At 41.7% G+C, this 21,270-nt stretch overlaps 2 long non-coding RNA genes across 3 annotated transcripts in view; both read right to left on the reverse strand.

The window, feature by feature from the left end:
• LOC112668158 (uncharacterized) overlaps positions 1-13,385 on the reverse strand; it is an 82,530-nt gene extending 69,145 nt beyond the window's left edge. Inside the window, exons 1-2 of one of the 2 annotated variants that reach the window (XR_004804090.2) lie at positions 13,208-13,384; positions 11,809-11,921 (exon numbers count right to left, since the gene is read on the reverse strand). This is a non-coding gene — a long non-coding RNA (uncharacterized LOC112668158). Of the gene's footprint in view, positions 1-11,808; positions 11,922-13,207 lie in introns of both variants that reach the window. The other variant, XR_003141526.3, reaches the window with a different exon arrangement.
• A 1,767-nt stretch (positions 13,386-15,152) lies between these two features.
• LOC118350397 (uncharacterized) lies at positions 15,153-20,219 on the reverse strand. The gene is made up of 2 exons (XR_004804093.1): positions 19,880-20,219; positions 15,153-15,364 (listed from the first exon to the last, which is right to left on the reverse strand). It is a non-coding gene; the product is annotated as an uncharacterized LOC118350397 (long non-coding RNA).
• Between the last annotated feature and the right edge of the window lie 1,051 nt (positions 20,220-21,270).

Consider the following 21,270-nt stretch of genomic DNA (forward strand, 5'->3'; position numbering starts at 1 on the left):
CACTAGGCTCTTCTTCTACAACATAAGCCTTCAGACCTCACTTCTCTGGTTTCCACATGCAGAGACCCAGGAGCCCTATGGGCCTCCAGGCAAAGATTCTAAGAAGGAATATCAAGGGGTCAAATGCAAACTGGATCTTGTCATTCTCCTGCTTAGCACATTCTTGTGGCTCCTTACTGCCCACCAGGAACAACTGCAAAGTCCTGCCATTGGCTTGTAAGGCCAGCCTGTTTGACCTTTGCCCTCTCCTGCCTCAGTACCTCACTAAATGAATCCCTCGGGTACTTGGATTCCCAAGGAATTAATGACCTCTGAACTTTTGCATATGCAGTTTCCTTGCCAGGTTTCTACTAAGAATCTCTCCCCATCTTCATCAGCAGGAATAATATAAAAACCCTGATAGGGTAGAGCTCTAAGAAGGAAGTGGATAACTATGGGAAGCAGCATTTTATGTCTACAAGTTCCCAGATTTTTGTGTTCGTGTAATTTCATTACCAGAAGAAGGAGGAAAAAAAGAAGAAGAGGAAGAAAGGGAGGAAGGACAAGGGTTACAGGATGGGGAGGAGGAGGAGGAAGAAGAAGACAACAAAACCAAACCAAGGCAGGATGAGGGTTTCAGACGTCAATGTCATGCGTGCTCAGAGAACAGGGATGTCCCTGTGACTGCTCAGACAGTATTTGCCTTCTTGGTCACCTTACTACGGCCATGCAGAGTTGAGGAAATGAAGAGGTTTGCAGAGAACAAATATCCTACGGACCAAAGGAGCATGCTGGTGGTCAGATACAGCTCATCTTTGCTTATCTCCCGGTGGAATCTGCAGCTGCTTAGTGGCCTCCATACAGCAGGTTGGGTGGTACCCAAACAAGGTATCCCATCAATTGACAAAGATATTCTGGATCTGCTGGAGCACTGCTGAATGTTTGGTTCTCAGATCACCCTGTGAAATGTATGAGTCAAACATTTTCTTATAATCAGGTCAACACCTTTTTATCTAGCTTGCAAAAACCTAAGTTACTAGAACACAGGCCACTAAACCGGAAATCAACTACAACTGAACTAATATAGTAAGAAAGCTACCACAACAGTAACAAAAAACAATGTGCTTCACATTTGAATGATGCTTCTTAAGTTAAAAGACTTTCACAAACATCATCTTACTTGAAGATGTAACCCTGGCTCACAGCCCTACTGTGAAGCACATGACCTTCTCCCTGTTTCACAGATGAGAAAACTGAGCTCTGGAAGCAGAGATGACTGCCTGAGGGCCACATAACTCACAAGTGGAGTCAGGATTCTGAATCCATGTCCTCACATCAGCTACTGTGCCCTTTCTGCCATATTTTGCAGATTTTTACCAGGAATGAAATCAACAGCAAACCAATCAAGTAGAGGTTTAATTCTCTGATTTAAACTCAACTCAAACACAATTCAACAAATGCTTATTCAGTCTCAACTCTGTACCTGCATATAGCATCACCCCAAACATCTCTCAAAAATCATGAGACTCTCATGACATTCAATTGTCTAGACTCCTGTTTTATTAAAGCAAAATATATTATGCAAAACAGTTATAAAAATTGAGGCTATTTAAATGTTTAGCATTAACAAATTAATGTGCTGAACACAGATACACACAGTTACAATGACTGGTTATAGAGAACTCACTTGGAAATAATGTCCAAGTCTAAATAAGAGCCCTTAGTAGGTCAAGGTGACACCTTCCTGGCCTCTGGGACAGCTTCTGCCTGTGTCAGGCAATGCCTAATTCACTAGAGAATCCAAACATTTTTAGACTCTAAAATGAATTTTAAACAAAAAGGACTTCAGAACTTTTATTAAATTCCCAAATTGCCTAAGTATTTGCAATTGATAAAGGCCAGTGGGCATTTAAGGAGCACCAAAGTAGAAGCCTAGAAATATAGGTTCTAGACCCAACTGTCCTGTGGCAACCATAATGAAGCCCTTAATTTCCCAGGGCTTGATTCTCTCATCTGTCCATCCGCTGCTGGACTGTGGTGTGGGAGACACTTACAGCTTCATGTTCTGTGATTTGAGGGCCCATCCCTGAGGAAGCCTGCCTGGTCCATGAACTAAAACTAATGATTGCTTCAAGGAAGCACAACTGAAACTGTGTGAGAAAGAGAGAATGTGCAATCACCAGAACAAACAAGCCCTGGCTTTAGAGACCAAGCTACACCAAATAATGGCAAACAGCAGTAACTTAGAGGCTCACTACACCTAAAAGGGCATTCGGTTTTACACTGATACTCGGGATATGTAAAAATTGTGAATTTTCATCCACACCCATGTGCAGAAATTTCCAAGCAAACATTCTTTGGAAATAAAAACTGCAGTCCTAGATGTCACATCATCTTCCCTGAGCTGTGTGAGTCACTCAGGTGACTGCATTCTGTATGGGCCCCCACAGGGGGCTTAAGAAATCTTAATTTGCCCAAAGATGCTAATCAAGCCTAGAGGCTTAGAGTCGTGAGCTTGCTGATGTGCTGTGTTTGTTTTAAATCAGACCGCCTACTTGGTGTGAGGCTGATCTCTGTTATTAAATCCCCTTTTGTTCTGCGTGTACACCCATCAATCTTATCTTACAAATCAAATAGAGAAGGGATAGCATGTTTATAATTAAGCCCTGTAAGCTGTTTCCAAATATCTAGTCAGTTGCCCTATACAAGTGTATCCATAAATATCCTTTAGTTATAAAGTGAAGCTTATCTTAATGGTATTTATAATCTCTTTTGCAGTAAAACAATGGCCTGTAATCTCTTCTGGTTTTAATATAATTGAAACTATGGAATTTGCTTTGAGTTAAGAGTATTATTCTGATTAGCTTGGTTGTATCCAAGACAGGATAGTTTTATCTAAAATAAGAGAAAGAATCACTTATAACCAATGACAGCTAACTTTAAGAATTCTAAACTCATAAATAAATTATCATTTGTGTTTAGTTTGGAAATCGGTCAGAATTGTTAACTTCCCTCCTCTCCCCACCTCCCCACCCCCATTCACCTGCTCCTTCTCCCTTTTAGAAACAGAATGCCTTCCTAAATTCTGGCCAGGCACAGAGCCACCCAGATAAAGATCACCTCTCAGACTCCCTTGCCCCCAGGTGTGGCCACATAATTAAGTTCTGATAAACAGGTCACGAGCAGAAGTAAGGTGTGCAACTTCCAGTTATTGTCACTTTAAGAAGTCTGAGAAAGCACTCTTCTCTCTCCCCTTCCCATTGCTAGAATGTGGACATGATGTCAACTTCAGCCAAGGAGATATGAGCAACACCTCTGGGAATAGGAGCAACAGGACAGGCGGTGTCTCAATCGCCCATAAACTGGACCCCTGCCTTCCTCTAGGCTATTGTATGAAATAGAGATTGGCATCCACCTTGACTAAACACTGCATTTTGTTACAGCCATTTAGTAAATACTCAAATACAGAAATACTAATTTAACCTTTACTGTACAGCCCCTTTTCCTACAGAAAAATCGTACTTTCCTCAACACCCAAGAAACAAAAAACCCAGTCAAGAAATGGGCAGAAGATATGAACAGACACTTCTCTAAAGAAGACCTACACATGGCCAACAAGCACATGAAAAAATGCTCCGCATCACTTGCCATCAGGGAAATACAAATCAAAACCACAATGAGATACCACTTTACACCAGCAAGAATGGCTAAAATTAAAAAGACAAGAAACAAATATTGGGGAGGATGTGGAGAAAGGGGAACCCTCTTGCACTACTGGTGGGAATGCAAGCTGATGCCGCCACTCTGGAAAACTGTGTGGAAGTTCCTTAAGAAGTTAAAAATAGAGCTACCCTAGGACCCAGCAATTGAGCTACTGGGTATTTACCCCAAAGATACTGATGTAGTGAAACGCCAAGACACCTACACCCCAATGTTCATAGCAGCAATGTCCACAATAGCCAAAATGTGGAAGGAGCCACGATGTCTTTCAACAGATGATGGATAAAGAGGATGTGGTCTATATATACAATGGAATATTACTCAGCCATTAAAAAGGACGAATACTTACCATTTACACTGATGTGGATGGAACTGAGGCTATTATGCTGAGTAAAATGAGTCAACTGGAGAAAGACAATTATCATATGGTCTCACTCATATGTGGAATACAAGAAATAGTGAAAGGGACCATAAGGGAAGAGGGGGAAACTGAATGGGGAAAAATTAAAGAGGAAGACATTCCATGAGAGATTCCTAACTCTGGGAAACAAAGGGATGCAGAAGGGGAGGTGGGTGGAGGGATGGGGTAACTGGCATCAGGAAGGGCATGTGATAAGATGAACACGAGATGTTATACTATATGTTGGCAAATTGAATTTAAATAAAATTTTAGGGGATCCCTGGGTGGCTCAGCGGTTTGGTGCCTAGGCGCCTTTGGCCCAGGGCGCGATCCTGGAGTCCCAGGACCGAGTCAAACGTCGGGCTCCAGGCATGGAGCCTGCTTCTCACTCCTCCTGTGTCTCTGCCTCTCTCTCTCTATCATAAATGCATAAATAAATCTTTAAAAAAAATTAAAGAAAGGAAAGAAAGGAAGGAAAGGGAAGGAAAGGGAAGGGAAGGGAAGGGAAGGGAAGGGAAGGGAAGGGAAGGGAAGGGAAGGGAAGGGAAGGGAAGGGAAGGGAAGGGAAGGGAAGGAAGGAAGGAAGGAAGGAAGGAAGGAAAGGAAGGAAGGAAGGAAGGAAGGAAAGGAAAGGAAAGGAAAGGAAAGGAAAGGAAAGGAAAGGAAAGGAAAGGAAAGGAAAGGAAAGGAAAGGAAAGGAAAGGAAAGGAAGGGAAGGGAAGGAAGAAAGGAAGAAAGAAATTTTTAAAAGAAAATTATACTTTCCCATAGATTCTTCTTACTGTGTGGAAATTCAAAAAAATAAACAATCTGTATTCTATGTACATAGTACAGCATAGTACAGTGGTTCAAAGCGAGGCTTCTGATATCAGGCCCCAGAATTCAAATATTGGCCACTTCCTAAGCTTTATGTAACTTTGGGGAAATTACCCTTTGTAACGTCAGTTTCACCATCTATAAATGTGATGGTGATACTGCCTACCTTATAGGGTTGTAATAAGAATAAAAATGATAATACATATTGAGACCATGATAAGTACTCAGCAGATGTTAGTTCTTATGATAATGATGTTTTTGTTACATTTAAATGGGAAATTTAAGTAACCATACAAGACAACATGTATTGTGGAGTATGGCTCCAGTTTGTTTAGACTTGGATAAACCAAACCAAAATGGATGACACAAAATTGAAAAACCTTGATTCTTATTCTTATTCATTGCCTTCCTCCTTTTTTTTCCCCAATGAAGGACCTCTTCCCCATAGTTCTTGCTTGTTTCTAAACTGTTAGCCAAGCAAGAATGGCTATGTTCACCTAGGTATTTTTATTTAGAGCCTTTGTTCAGGGAATCCCAGGCAATATATTATATGTAAAAGAGGTATTTAGTGTTGTCTCTTACTAAGTTTATATTGACACTCATTTTGTGCCTGGTCCTTCATTCCACCCTGCTGTTTAGGCATCATGCTCTGTCCTCAAACTCTCCAGTCCCTCCTAGACACTTGGCTTGAGGTACAGAAACACACATCAGCTGTTCAGGAACTCAGCATATGAGGAGTGGAAAGAGTTGGAAGCAAACAGAGAGAGAAGCCATATCATGACCAAACAAGCCATTCTGGTCCTGGGGCCTGAGGAATTCACGGGTGGCTAGGGCAAGAGGAAAGAGACAGTGTTGGGAACATGGAAACCGGTCATTGTAAGATCCAGGACATGTGTACTTTAGGTGTGTGGGTTGTTGATGATGACAGCAGTAAAAATGAGGGAAGATAAACACTGTAAGGTATTACAGTGAATGTTAACACAGATACCTAGAGTATCTAGCACAGGTCCTAGAGTAATGAAACGAGAGGAGAAAATGCATATTGCAGAGTCTTAGAAATCATGCAGTGTAAAAAAATGAGGCATCAATAAGAGTGATGCTGCTGCTGCTGCTGCTGCTTCTGAGGATAGTTGAAGCAGGCACCTTTGGCAATGAGTGCCCTGTCCAACTCGTCCATCAGTTAGCCGGCCACTGGCCACAGTGCTGCTCTTCTGAGTGCTATGTTATCCCTCTCTGGCCAGAGTTGATAAATGAAGAGAAACATCTAATCCAAGATAGGCCCATCAGATTCTTTCTCTAGAATATATTAATCATTTACTCAACAGTTGCCTTCCCCCTTCTGGCTATGATAGAGCAGACTTGTATCTAACCAAACCTCTTGCCAAGAACAGCCAGATGAGTTAAAATACCAAACCAAAATAATTAAAGTAAAATAGCTACCAAGGTAGCAAGACCTGAGAGTTAAGAACCTAGAGAGAAGAAAAGGAAAGCCTTTTCAGATTAGTCTGACAGATTAGTCTGACACTTGGCAACCCTTTTCTCCTTGAGGCATTTTAAAGAATGGCCAAGAGACTAGAAAGTTGAGAAGATCTTTCTGCTTTCAGTTTCCTGCTACCAAAACAAACAAACAAACAACAACAACAAAAAGATCGAGTTCAGGGCCTAGCAAGAATAAAAGTCCTGGAGACACCCCTAACTTTCCATTTGACTCACAGGAGAACTACACCCCAAGAATAATGGCTTATTAGTACAAGGGGAGGTCATTGAGAAAACGTAACTACCACTTGTCCCCTGAGCTGGACCTGGGCAATCAGATTCTCCTTACCACCCTTCACTCCCCACCCCCATCCTTGGAATGTGTGCTCTGCTACCTCCCTCATTCCCAGAAGCTGCCCCAAGAATACAGCTTTGAGGTAGTGCTGTAGTGTTGAGACCATCTGGATGGTATACGTGACTGAACCCAGTTAAGGCCTCTGCATAAACTTTTCAGATGTGGCAGGCAGGTGCAGAGATGCACTCTTCTTGTGGCCACCAGAGACAAGCCTCATAAGTTTCCTTATTTATGAAACCTGCCACCTACCAATCTGGAGCAGCCTGCCTCTCCCTGCCTCCTCTCCCTGCCCTCAGCATAAGGGGGCTGGTTTCAGATTATACCCAGGAAGCTTCTGAGGAGGTTGCAAATCAACAACTAGAAATATGCAATCTCTGTAAAGACTGAAACACAAATTTGAATTAGCACAATCTCAGATTGGATTAGGGTAATTAGCCTCTATCCTAATAGCTTTGTCCAAACATCAGCAGCAAAAGTATATTCTCTCTGGGTGGTGATAATATCACCCAGAACTTCAAATGATCTCTTCAATTTTTCATATACCATGTTCAACACTCATTAGGAGACCACTTAACCAACCCAAGAGATGAAAATATAGGAGACAATGGAAACAAACCTCAGGACATCCAGGTATTTGAGTTATCATTTAGTCACCGGTTCACTGCCTACCTACCATGTGTCACAAAGTGCACTAGGCAATGAGAACATACTGAGGACCAAACAGTTGTGACTCCTGCCTTCATGGAGCTTTAGTCTGCTTGGACAGATCAACAATAATTCCTCATTTGAAGAGGAAGAATAAAAAGCCAATGAGAGTCCATTAGATGGTCACAGGCAGGAAACCGTGAGATTGTGGCAGGTGGTGGCCAGACCCCATGCACATGCTAATTTTGAAAGAGCAAAACATAAGAGTCTTGCGAAGAAAGCTGGTCTACTACAGGAGAGAATGGAATATATTTATAGAAGAAAAGCACAGATGCAAAAATATCTAGGCCCAAAGAGAGAACCAGAGAGGTCAAGAGTAGCCTCCTGAGGGCTTTCTAGTTCCCAAAAAGCCCAGCTACATTTCCCATAACTGGATTCCAGGAGATTAACACTATACCATCCTCATCAGCACTACTTTGACTTGAGCTTCCCTAAGTGAATGTCTGTTCCTTGCAACAATCAGGTTATCTGACAAAAAGGCACCATTTATGTGACCTACACAATATCATGCTAGCCGCTGTGTTGCAAAAAAGGAGGAGAAATCAATTAAATGTGTTGTCTTAGCTTGTTATGAATTTCATCCAGTTACACGAGCAAACTCCACTCATGCATGATCAAACTTACCCAAGGTAGTCTTACGCTGACAATGTAAAACAACAAGAAGGAGTAGCAGGGACCAGCAGTTGTGGTTCTGCACTCCAACATAAAGCTCCAAATAAGTCAAGTTACCCTCCAGAGAAGTAAAAATCTAAATGCAGTATTTAAACAAGTTTTATGGGCAGCCCAGGTGGCTCAGCAGTTTAGCGCCGCCTTCAGCCCAGGGCTTGATCCTGGAGACCTGGGATCGAGCCCCACGTCAGGCTCCCTGCATGGAGCCTGCTTCTCCCTCTGCCTGTGTCTCTGCCTTTTTCTCTTTCCCTCTCTCTCTCTCTCTCTCTGTGTGTGTCTCTCATGAATAAATAAATAAAAATAAAATCTTTTAAAAAAATAAATAAATAAACCAGTTTTATGATGTTGCATTCACAAAACATACGACCAGCATTTTTGGCTATGTAGTTGTTCTTTTTCTAAAAGTATTTTATCTGTGCAAATCCCTGTCTTTGATTTCTCCTCCTGCCAGTAGGGCTCCAGCTAGAACGCCCTTCTGTCCACAATCACATATACTCCAAGTGATTCAGAAAGAAAGCACTATGCAGAGGCAGACATAGCCAGGGTACATAAAGGAACAGAATGCACTGGGGAGATGTGCAGGAAGGTGGAATGGTACTTGGGGTTCAACAAAACAAAACCAAAATCTAATTTAAAAGCAATATAACTAAAGGACACCGGGCATACTTAAATTCCAAGAGCCAGAACTTTAGTACTCTTTTGAGACCTTGACCAAATATCCTCTGGCGATGGTAATTATATTTTCTTTTTCACTCATTTTGGCTTGTTTGCAAGTAGGCTAAATTATGTTCATTTACAGGTTCATGTTATTTATGCTTACTTAAGAGTTCATCTGTACATCTACACGTATACCCACAAACACCTTTGGTTTATGAATTTCAATCAAGCACTTTAAAAAAATACATTTCTGTTAGTTAATTCAGCATAACACAGCTTAGAATTTCACCCACAGAAATGTCAGGTCCCTCTTTCCTCATCCAAATACACAAAAATGAAACAAAAGAAATGCGCCTCACTAAGTAAAATGAGCTAAAATTAGCAAGCAGCAAAGATGATGCCAGTTGCCCAGGGCAACAAATGGTTGATGGATGGAATAATTAAGATCGACAGTAAACTAATCTCTGTTCCTTTATTGAAAAAGAAGTCCCTTGAATCAATTAGCCTTGTCATGGATACCTTTTATAAAACAACTATGACATCCCAACCACTTCCCTTTGTTTATGGATCTGCCCATCCTTCAGTAAGTGCAAAAACTAATTTCAAAAGCACCAAGAGATAATAATGAAAGATTCCGATACATTAGGCACTGCACAAACAAATATAGCCACTGTCCTTGAAAAACATAAATATCACCAAGTAGGCCCAGAAGACTTCATGCACTTATTCAAAGGCACAATATCGTCAAAGTTGTATGGATCTAAGAAGGCTAAAAGCCATTTTTTTGCAGGCCAAGCATGTACCTGTTAAAATAGAGATCCTTTAGCCAGCCCTCACAAGTGATAGAGTTGGGAGAGCAAAAGGTGTCAAGAGGAAACTTCTGGCACTCACACAGTCACTTCAAGGTCAAGAAAGAAGACAAGAAAAATGAAAGAAAGGACTGATGGGGTGTGTGTTGGCGGGGGGGGGGAATGCTTGTGATAGCATTCTATACCAAGCAGATGAACATGCAGCTACTGCAAGCATTACCCTGAAGTTAGAGAATAAATCGAAATTATCTGAGATGGCCAAGGAGAACTGCACTCTGATTTCTAGTGTTTCTGTGACCTGAATTTAAGCAATGGCTGCTACAGTCACTTGAAAAGCTGAAGGGATTCTATAGTCAGTCAAAGGTCCTGGGGCAGAGGATTATGATTTAAGAATAAACCCTTCTTGAGTTATCTTTATAGAAAATTCTGCTCATTTTATTTTTCTACTCTCCTTCTTCTTCTTCAGTACAGCAAAAGAAAGTCAGTTAATGTTTCTTTGATGATGTGGGCTCTTGCAATGCTTTGGAAGTAGTACTCAGGAATATCTTGGTTGGTTAAGTTTGGGAAATACTGGTTTAAGCAGAGTTTAAGGGATTTCTTTATTGTGTAACATTTCAGGACATTTAATGGGAGTATCTGAATTGAGAACAGAGTTGGAAAGTAACATAGTACATAGTGTTTCCAAAACTTTTTGGGCACAGAATTGTTTTGGTTTTTTTCCTTCACAAACATGTCATGGAACTATTTATACCACAAAATACACTTCTAGACTTTCTATTTGAAAACAGAAATGTAAATATGAAAGATGCACAAGAATAGGTGGGGTAGATATGATCTAAGGATGTATCTTTTAAATCACCCATTAAAAACATATATACCACTGTTACTTTAATTAAGAGAGGAAGGAGTTTGGAATTATCCAATAAAGGAATTTGCCTTTTTTCCCCCTATTACAGTCAAATATCAAAAATCAAAGCTTGGCAAAAAATAAATAACATGAAATGAAAGCTTGGCAACTTAGAATATCTGATTACCTGATCACTTTTTGAAATAAGATTTTATTAGAACAGTAATGACACTGGCAAATTTTTATATGTAAACAAGTAGGATGTCAAATATATGTGCTGCATGTGTGTACACTGCAATTTTTGTTTACAGAATTTTATCACACTGCTCTAAGGTGAAAATGCAAAAGCTTTAGTATCAAAGCTAAAACCTAGTGGTCCTGACTTGCCCCCAAAAAGTTGGCATCTGGGCAGCCCGGGTGGTTCAGTGCCGCCTTCGGTCCAGGGAGTGATCCTGGAGACCCAAGATCAAGTTCCGCACTGGGCTCCCTGCATGGAGCCTGCTTCTCCCTCTGCCTGTGTCTCTGCCTCTCTCTGGGTCTCTCATGAATAGATAAAATCTTTAAAAAAATAAATAAATAAATAAAAGTTGGCATCTGTCACAAATGTGCTAACCCAGGGCATATGTAAAACATCATTATTTTCAAGGTGAAAATATACACAGCAAATCACAAGAGTTAGATAAAACAGTCTGGGACCATTTTACCTCCCAACAGAGAATAATAAAAAGGAATAACAGATTTTGCCTCATTGTAAAAAATTAAACCCTTTAAAATCATCGCTAAGGGAAGTAGATTGTTCCACTTTATTTTTTAAATAAACACCTATTTTATGCAGATTTAAAAAGTGATATATGTTCACTATGGGAAGCCTAGAAATCACTGGACACTATTAATGACACTAGACTAAAAGACATCCGTAAGCTTGCCACCAGTCATGGGCATTACGGCGTATGTCTTTTAATACCCATTGTTTCGTGGAGTTTAGGTCACACTGTGTATATCTGACATCCTACTTGTTTCCTTCATTTACTAATGATCTACTAATGATTTTCCTATGCCCACAGAACTCTTTGGAAACATATTTGAAATGGCTGTCTGTGATTTCCAACCCTTTAACATGCCCCTTATGAAGAGCATTCAGCAACAGCGGGCTCTGTTTCCCTCCTCTCCTAAGGCCTCACCTTGGAGAAACCTTACTGGCTACCCAGCCAGGATCCCGCTGTCGGTGGACAGGCTTCAAAAGCCAGACTACTGCGCACAACAAGCATTTTCTTCTACACAGTCCATTTCAAGCCTCAAAGCTGCATTTTCCTCTCAAATGCAACTGTAAAATGTACCCTTAGGCCTAAAACACTATTTGCTTTCGCCAACTCACCAAATGCAGGAATCATCTGTGCAGTGGCCCAAGACAGACACGGCTGAAGCTCCCTTCTGAGCACTGTGATAGGACAAGGCCCTCACTGCTGCAGGAAGCACAGCCCGAGAAATCTGCAAATCGCAGGGTAGAGTTTTACTACCAGTAAGTGTATGTGTCTCTGACTGTTTAGAGGCCCTCTTTGTAAATAAATACATCCAGTGGTGAAAAGAAAACAAGTCTGCTTATATTTTTTCCTGTGATTATGGGTCCCACCAGAAGTAATACAAAAATTCTGTGATCAGTACGGGCGTGGGTAGGGAACCTTCCCCCAACCCCTCAAAATGCCAGCCATTAAATAGGATGAGGCCATCTGCTGCAGAGAGAGGGCAGTTCAAGTTGAGTAGGCATTCCTCCTTCCCGGTGGGCTGCGGCTGGAAAAGTCCAAACACCTTTTCCTGGGGTCAGGAAGAGCCATCAGTAGGAAATAACTCTGAATCACTACTCGTGTGGGCTGGATATGAACCAGCCCCCTTAGAACGGCCAATCTGGACAGAACAGCACTGAACTCCGGGCCCTGCCAGCCTCCCACAGCCAGACTGCTGACACTTTTATTTGCTGGCATTTACAATGTTGCAGCAGCTCAGCCCTGCAAAGGTGGCTGCTTCCAACACAGCACTTAGGCGAGGACTTTTGAGAGGAAAGCAAAAGGATGCATCTCTAGGGTAAGAGGTCTCTACGAGTCCCGTTCACACAAAGGGCAACTGCATGGTCTCAACAGCCGACGCTTGGGTCTGGCGCGACTCCTAGTGTTTTCTGCTTCACCAACAACGTGATTACTTGTCTCACACACATGTATACACCTGTTAAGGTATTTATCGTTATTTTTTCCTACCACTTGCAATGAAGAAAAGCAATTTGCCATGTAAAACCACAGCTGCCTCCTAAGGAAAATGGCCATGTTAAAGGAGGTTGAGCATCTGCTGACGCTGGGGAGGGCCCGTCCCCGGACTGCGCTCTCTGCGCGTAAAGACAGGTGCAGCTCCAGTTTGGAAGCCGGCCTGGAGCAGTAGAGCTCAAGGGTACGGCAAGAGGGACAGAGGGAAGAACTGGGCACTTCCAGCCGCCCTTGTGCAGAGACGTGCAGAGGTGCGGACTGTGGAAAAGCAGAGGTGGAAGAGAGGAAGAGAGGGCTGGCGAGGGAGCCGCAGGCCAGCGCGGCCGCCTGGGGAGCGCACGGGGAGAAACCCTGAGGGTGGGAGGGACGGCGGGCAGGCCCAACAGGGATGCCTTCGTTTACCCGCTCTGCTATGGCCCCAATATGACCTTAGGGCCCGCAAACCGGCAGCGCAAATTCTGCTAAATGCAACAGCCTTGCTTACGTCATGTCACGGAGTTGATCGGGAAAGTTAAAACTTACAGAGACCGGCGCCTGGGGGGTGCAGGCCAACACTCGGCTTCAGCTCAGCTGGCGATCTGGCCCCGGAAGCTCCGGGCTCCAAGAGACCCAGGCCCCGGGAGATCCAGCCTCGCGAGTACCAGGCCCCGTGAAATCCTCCCTCGCAAGATCCAGCCTCGCGAGATCCAGGCCCCGTGAGATCCAGCCTCGCGAGATCCAGGCCCCGTGAAATCCTCCCTCGCAAGATCCAGCCTCGCGAGATCCAGGCCCCGTGAGATCCAGGACCACCGGTAGGTTAGTCTCTCAGCCTGGAGTGGGCTTGAGGTTCTCTCCACCCCTCTCCCTCTCCTCCTCCTACTCATGTTCTGTCTCTAAAATAAATCTTAAAACACACACACAACTTACTGAGACCTACATGTCTTAAACTCTCTGTAGGTTTTAAGTACAAATTGAATCCTTACAGGGCGTCATGAGGTAAGTGCTGTTACTACCCTAATGGTTCCCACTTGACGATTGAGCAGGGACAGAAGTGAACAGGCCAGTAAATGGCAAGGGTGAGATTTGTTGTCCTTTTATGAACCTCACAGTCTTATTTGAAAAGAACAAAACACGAAAAGTCACACTTAAATGTACTCCAAAACCTAAAGAATCCACATCAGTTTCTCTGATGTTTATGTTAACGTGCTTGATGTCACAGTAGTCTTCAACATTTATATTACATTCGGATGAGGGGAAAAATCCAATTCTGATGCATTATTAACAATACAACAAAACGGTATAATTTAAACGCAGATGGGACTGGGGGCGGGGGCTCAGTGGTTGAGTGTCTGCGTTTGGCTCAGGTCATGACCCCGGGGTCATGGGATCGAGTCCCCCGTCAGGCTCCCTGCAGGGAGCCTGCTTCTCCCTCTGCCTTTCTCTCTGTGTCTCTCATGAACAAATAAATAAAATCTTTTAAAACAAATAAATAAAGCGGAAATATTCGTTTTTTAAAAAGATACACACGGTACGTTTATACACAGTTCAGGTATAATGTGGAGGAATTTTTTTTTTTTTTATGTTTAACACCTTGATTTGATTAACAACAGGAACCCCTCACCCATACCTCTCCACTGTCAATAAGATTTGGTTTGGAATAGACTAGAGCCACACACAAACACATGCAAGAAGTTGGATCGAGCATGATTCCCTCCCACATAACCCAAGCATGCCCTGGGTTCCTTCAAATAAGGAGGAACTTTCTGATATATTTTTTTTCACTCTGGTGTTAACTGCTCAATGTGATATATTTCTGTGATCTTTATTCTGTCCTTGAGAAGGTGATCAGCTCAAGGAAAATCTAGGAGGAACTTAGACGACAGAGCTCCAGGGCCACATGCTTAACCACTGCACTATACAAAATTAAAGGACAAAAGGAAATTGGAGCTGGAAATGATAAGCCTCTAGAAATAGTCAAAATAACTTAGACAAGGACATTTGAGCCAGTCTTCCCCAGATCTTACTGGGCAGGATGATCATAGCCAATGTCTGAGCTACATACCCTTCCTTTCATGTTGATGCCTTGATTCAACACAAATATGATGAACCTCCTACATGACATTAAGCAATGCATTCGACATGGAAGAAACCTACAAACAAGGCAGTCTGGCTCTTGCTTCCACAGAGTTGACAAATTAAAGGGGAAAAAGAAAGATGGTCATCCTGGCAATCAACAAAATATAAGCTTACTATAAGGGAAGTATAGCATGCTTTAGAATATACAGGAGGGGCTCCTAACCCAGACTTGGAAGGCCAAACAATGCTTCTTGAGAAAAAAAATCTAAACTGAGTCTTAAAAACTTAAAGTTATCCAAGAAGAAAGAAGACAAAGAGAAAGCCAGAGAATAAGCATGTACAAAAACCCACAAGCAAGACTAGGCCATAATTTGGTAGAGCTGGAACCATTCAGGAGAAAAATGAAAAGAAATCTATTTGGATATTTAAATTGGATCTGGATCATACAAGCCACATAAAGAAGTTACATTTTATAGGGCCCCTGGGTAGTTCAGTCAGTTAAGTGTCCAACTCTTCATTTTGGCTCAAGTCATGATTTCAGGGTTGTGAGATTGAGCCCCTCATCAGTCTCTGTGCTGGATATGGAGCCTGCTTAAGATGCTCTCTCTCCCTCTGCCCTTCCCCCTGAAAAGAAAAAAAAAAAAAAAAAAGAAAGAAGTTACACTTTATCACAAAGCCAATGAAAATGATTATCATGTTTTAGGCAAAAGAAGAATGTGATTCATTCATTCAACAAATATTTATTGAGCACCTACTATATGCCAGGCATTGCTCTGGAAGCTCAAGGTATATAGGTGAACAAATCAAAGATCCAGGCTTTATATGGGGGAAGTGGAGAGGCAGAAAACTAATACTAAACATAACAAGTAAACTATGCAGAATGTTTGAAGAGCATAGGACAATTAAAAATAAAAAAGCAAAGCCAGGGACACCTGGGTGGCTCAGCGGTTGAGCATCTGCCTTTGGCCCAGGGCATGGTCCTAGGGTCTTGGCATCAAGTCCTGCATCGAGCTCCCTGCAGGGAGCCTGCTTCTCCCTCTGCCTGTGTCTCTACCTCTCTCTGTGTCTCTCATGGATAAATAAAATTTTTAAAAAGAAAAAAAAAAAAAGCAAAGCCATGCAGGGTAAGATACATTGGAATGGCAGTGGGAGAAGAAAGCATGGCCAGATGCAATTTCAGAGTTGTCAAGAATAAGCCTAATACAGGCAATAGCTAGCAAAAACTTGCAGGATCTTATTGCTACTCTGCTACTCACGATCAACATAAGCAAACAGCTTATTAGATACTCAAAACAAAACTTAGGACTTTTTCATGTTTGCTCAATGTCTACAGATTTGTTTACCTAACTCAGTGTCATTTTCATTCAGAAACATAAAATTACTTTAGACTTTGAATCTAGACTCTAGAAATTAACCAAAAACCAGAAATAAACTGAAATTTACCCCAAACTTCAAGTATCTTCATAAGCTGCTAATATCACATGTACCCCTCTTGGATATTTTTAACTACTTGAAACTTTCTAGACCCCTCAAGCCTTATGTTAACCTCTTTTAAAATGCAGCAGATTAAAAATATTTGATTTACATCTATTTTTCCTATGGCCACCCTAAAGACTTGTTTCCCACTGGAAGACAAAAGCAACCATATTTGGTCAATTTGGTTTCTGTCCTCTCTTTTTTTCTCTTCTGAGTTTATAATTGTCAGGAACAGCTGTGTGCATTGCCAATGCCTTCCCCAAAATTAACAGGGCTCTAACATACAAAACATCTATTCTGCTTCTAAATTTGTTTTTAATTATATTACAAGATGGAAAAAGAAATGCCTTAGCTGTTAACACTGGCTCGGTGGGGCCAACAGTAGACATAGAGCAGACACAAGGAAATACTTCAAAAAATTTTTTTTTAGTTTGCCATGATTTAATAGCAGATATTCCTGGCTTTGAGTGAACTCTGCAATATCCCAGTGCGACAGGATAAATGATCGTCTACCACTATTAATTTTAGGTCATAATGTCTGAAATGCCGCTTCAAAAATAAATGCAGTATTTTCACTTTATTTGGTCAGGTAAATACTAAACTATTTTGTCATAATAACTTTACAACACTGTGTTTCACCTTGTCTTGCCTTGACTGCTGAAGGTAATAGGGACCGTTTTATTATGTCCATAAATTGAGTCAATTGACTTATCCTTATATCCTGTTTCCTGAACTTAACGAGAGATTCTGCATCATTAGGAAAACACACCATCCTGCAGCAGGATCAAAAGCAAAGGAAGCCTGATAATAAGTCATTTTGATTTCAGGGAATGTTCACCAGGCAAACTTTCAATATTCTGGCAGAAGTAAAACAAATAACTGGCTTTGCAAAGCATAGTTTGCTCAGAGCTGCACTTATGCTTGGAAACATCCCAGAAGGGTCTACATCCAGGAAAAAAAATTACTCCCTCTGAATACAAAGTGGCACTCGTCGTGAATCTGTAGATGTAGGTGCTTCAACATATTTACCAAACAGCACAAAATCAAAATACTAAATATTTTTACAAGGAAACTTTTTGAAAGATTTTTAAAGTCACCATTTTTAAATTCAGTCTAACAATCACAATCATATTCTCAGATTAGATCTTACTGTGAGAATTAATGGTAGAGCCGAGGTATTCCTTCTGGCTTATGAACTCTTACTAGCTCAGTAAACAGTTGGGTTGTGGCTGCTGTCTTAACCAAGACAATGGCCAGGGTGATAAGGTCCTCTGTGCTGCATTCATAGGAGGGTCAGGAACCCAACCCACAAGTACTGATGGTAGAGATGACAAGCAATAACTATTTTAAATAATTATTCTTTTTTTTAATCTTTTTTTTTAAATTTTTATTTATTTATGATAGTCACACAGAGAGAGAGAGAGAGAGAGAGGCAGAGACACAGGCAGAGGGAGAAGCAGGCTCCATGCAGGGAGCCCGACGTGGGATTCGATCCCGGGTCTCCAGGATCGCGCCCTGGGCCAAAGGCAGGCGCTAAACCGCTGTGCCACCCAGGGATCCCAATAATTATTCTTATAGACTGCACATCTGCACTGCACTGAGCACTCATCATAGATTACATCCTTTGATCTTCACAACATTTCTATGAGTTAGGTACTATTATTATTACCATCTTATAGATGAGTAAACATAATGTACTCAAGTTCACACAGCTCTTGGGTGGCATTTGCTTCCAAAGCCTGAGCTTTTGGAATTCAGGGTCCAAATCTTATAGGCTAACATGCAGAGAATACTCCCCTGCCGTCAGACACAGGCAGCCACAGAGGCCTGGTAAGAGATAAGCAAAGAACCCACCAGAGCCAAAGACAATGAGCAAGGTTGAGCTGAGCAGGCAAATTTCTGTGTAAGTTAATTTAGTTTGTTAGAGACCATACCCCCAGTCGGTATTTTTTGGACCTGCTACTCTCCTGGGCCTCTTCCACCTGCTGAGACCAACAAGGGGACTCTTCTGCAAGACCCAATGGACTTCATCCTCGTTACATTATAGAATGCCCAGATTCTCCCTCAGATCCCTAGACAAAGGAATTTGAAGATCTTCAGCTTCATAATAACAAACACAACCAGAGTAATTTCTCCCTGAAGTATTGCCTAAAATGCTTATAGGCTGAGGTCCCAATTCAAGACCATTGAGACTGGGCAAACTTCAAGCAGTCCCTCTAGACAACAAGCCAGGAGCAACAATATGGAAATTGTTTCAGGCTACAGTTAGTTACATAAGCCAAGTAAATTAGAGAACTGAGTGATTACTAGTGCATTTCATTTATATTGTAGACCACCGAGATGCATAAGTATTCCCATTTTCTACTATTTAGAAGTAAAAGTAAGATTCATCCAGCATTTTGTTGGAGTCATCAAAAAAATTATAAACCTGGATATGCCTGTAAGGAGTCCAAATATAAATTATTATTAGTTAATGTCTAAGGATAACATGTTCTGGCCTCTGCCAAATTTCCAGCTTCATCTTACTCCATTCCTCCTCACTCACTGCCACATGGAACTACTTTCTGGCTCCACTTCAGGGCTGCACACACACTGTTTTTCCGTCTGGAGTGGTCTTCTTCACTCACACTCATTACCTGCCTAACTCTTACTATCTTCTGAGGTGGAAATAATAGAAAATCGAACTCAACTGGCTCACATAATAAGAATACATCAAAAATCCAAAACTAGGAGTGCTCCACAACTTATTTATCAAGTTAAGAAAGCTAACAAAAAACAAAATTCTTTCCATCTTCTTGCTCTGCCTTTGGTGAGTAGGATTTGCCCTCAAGTGAGTTCCATTCAAGGTCACCAGACATGACAACATTCAGAGGCAGAAAGGGTCACCTCTTCCTTGTAAAGAATAAGGAAACCATTCCCAAAAATCCTCTAGCAGACTTCTCTTTGATCTCAATAGCCAAAATTGTAACACATGTGCTAACCAATCACATACTCTAACTTAACATATGCCTAAACCAATCAATGGCCAAGCCACTAAGACTATCATTATTAACTTAGATCAACCGAGACCTATATTCTGGGGCCAGATTCCCTGAAGATCATGGCTAAATAGAGGAAGTTGGATACATAAAAATTAAAATGGAAGATGGTAGTCCTCTAAGGAAAGAAGAGGAAAGAAAAACAATCTACAGGGTGTGTTACAAATAACCCTTAGGGTTTGTTACAGATGTCGTTTTTTAAAGGAAAGACTTCCCTGAAACCCACCCCACACCCAGACTCACCTCCCCACTACATGCTAGCAAAGAACACTCTATTGGGACACCTGCATGGCAGAGTCAGTTAAATGTCTGACTCTTGGTTTCAGCTCAGGTCATGATCTCTGTGTGTGGGATTGAGCCCCATGTGGGGATCCACACCCAGCGTGAAGTCAGCTTGGGTTTCTCTATCCCTCTTCCTCTGCCCCTCCCATTCATGCTTGCTCTCTCTCTCTTTCTCTCTCTCTCTCTCTGAAATAAATAAACAAATCTTTTTTTAAAACACACTACTTTTTCATCATAGAATTTATCACAATGGTAATTAAATAATTATGTGCATGAATATATATTTAATGTCTTTCTATCCCACTATACTCTCTTGTTTATTGGTCTAGCCACAGCATGATACCTGGCAGAGCTATTTGGTCAAAATAAGGTCTTCCACCACTGGAGTTGTAATGGTATCAAGACTCCTCTTCATCCCGTTCCTTGAAGACATACAGTTTTCACGAGAGCTGCTCCATGGACTCTAAGATGTTGACAGCAGTCAGCTGGCCTAGGAGTCTGTCTTCCTCCATGCCTCACTGCCTGCAGCACTGTTGGCCAGTGACATGCCCTGTTCCATCTCCCTTATCCATAAAGGCAGCCTATATCAGCCCTTGCCAAGAAAGCAGATGGCCAGGCTGTGTCCAGCTTAATCTCCTAAGGAGATATATTTCCTCTTGCAGCTCACAACCTCCAAGAACAAGTAGCCTGTAAGACAGAAATTTGGCACTGGCTAGTCAAAATTTCTCTAAACCAGTTTCTCTGGTGGCATCAGAGTAAGATGCATAACTATGTTTTATTCCTTCCCTTTGAGAGAACAAGTAAGCTAGAAATACTTGAGTTCTTTGGAGTTAAGCACATTTTGGAAAATTATTTAATCTTGCTGCATCTCCCTTTGCTCATCTTTAAAATGGAGAAAATCATCATCCTTCCATGATGATGCTGTGAGGTACCATGCGATAATGACTATAAAATGTAAGAGATGATAGATTTCATCAGTCTTCTTGCATTGACATTTACCAAAGGAGAGGAGGGTGGGCAGATGGGTGAAATTAATGACGGGGATTAAGGAGGGTACTTGTGATGAGCACTGGGTGATGGAATTGTTGAATCACTATATTGTACACCTGAAACTAACATAACATTGTATGTTAACTACACTGGAATTAAATTTTTTAAAATAAAAAAAATTTTAACTGTATGAGGCCACATCCTATGGAAAGTGGTGAGAGGTGGTGTGATGGGCCTCAGAACTACACACTCTTGACTAGAGATAAGACACAACTTTGATTCTGCCAAGACTGGTTGGCAAGGCCTGGACAGTACTTTCTAAGGAGTTAACGAAGGCTTCTGTGTTCAGAATGACTTAAGAAACTTCACCTTCAGAAATTAAATTAAGAGGAAGTAATTTTAGAAATTAAAATTAAGAGTTAAGAGTCCAAAAGTACCTCCAGTTACAATACTCCAAAGGAACTGTATCTAGCCTAGGAATCATGACCATGAGAACTTCCAGCCACTTTTTTCTAGAAGCTTACAACATCCTTCTATTATCCCATACCTTTCCTTTTAAGGCAACTAGATGCATATCTTCCAAGTCAGGTGGGAGTCAGATGGTTGAGAACACTGTATCTCACCCTATAGCTATCTTCTGGAGAAAAGAATAGCAAGGCAAAAGCAGCTAGTGGCTGCTTTACCAAGAGAGGAAAGCAGCCTGTAGCCCAGAGCCTACACTAAGGAGGGGAGAAAAAAGACATC

The sequence above is a fragment of the Canis lupus genome, chromosome 36 (assembly GCF_003254725.2).
Source record: "Canis lupus dingo isolate Sandy chromosome 36, ASM325472v2, whole genome shotgun sequence".
In the NCBI taxonomy this organism is placed as follows: Eukaryota; Metazoa; Chordata; class Mammalia; order Carnivora; family Canidae; genus Canis; species Canis lupus.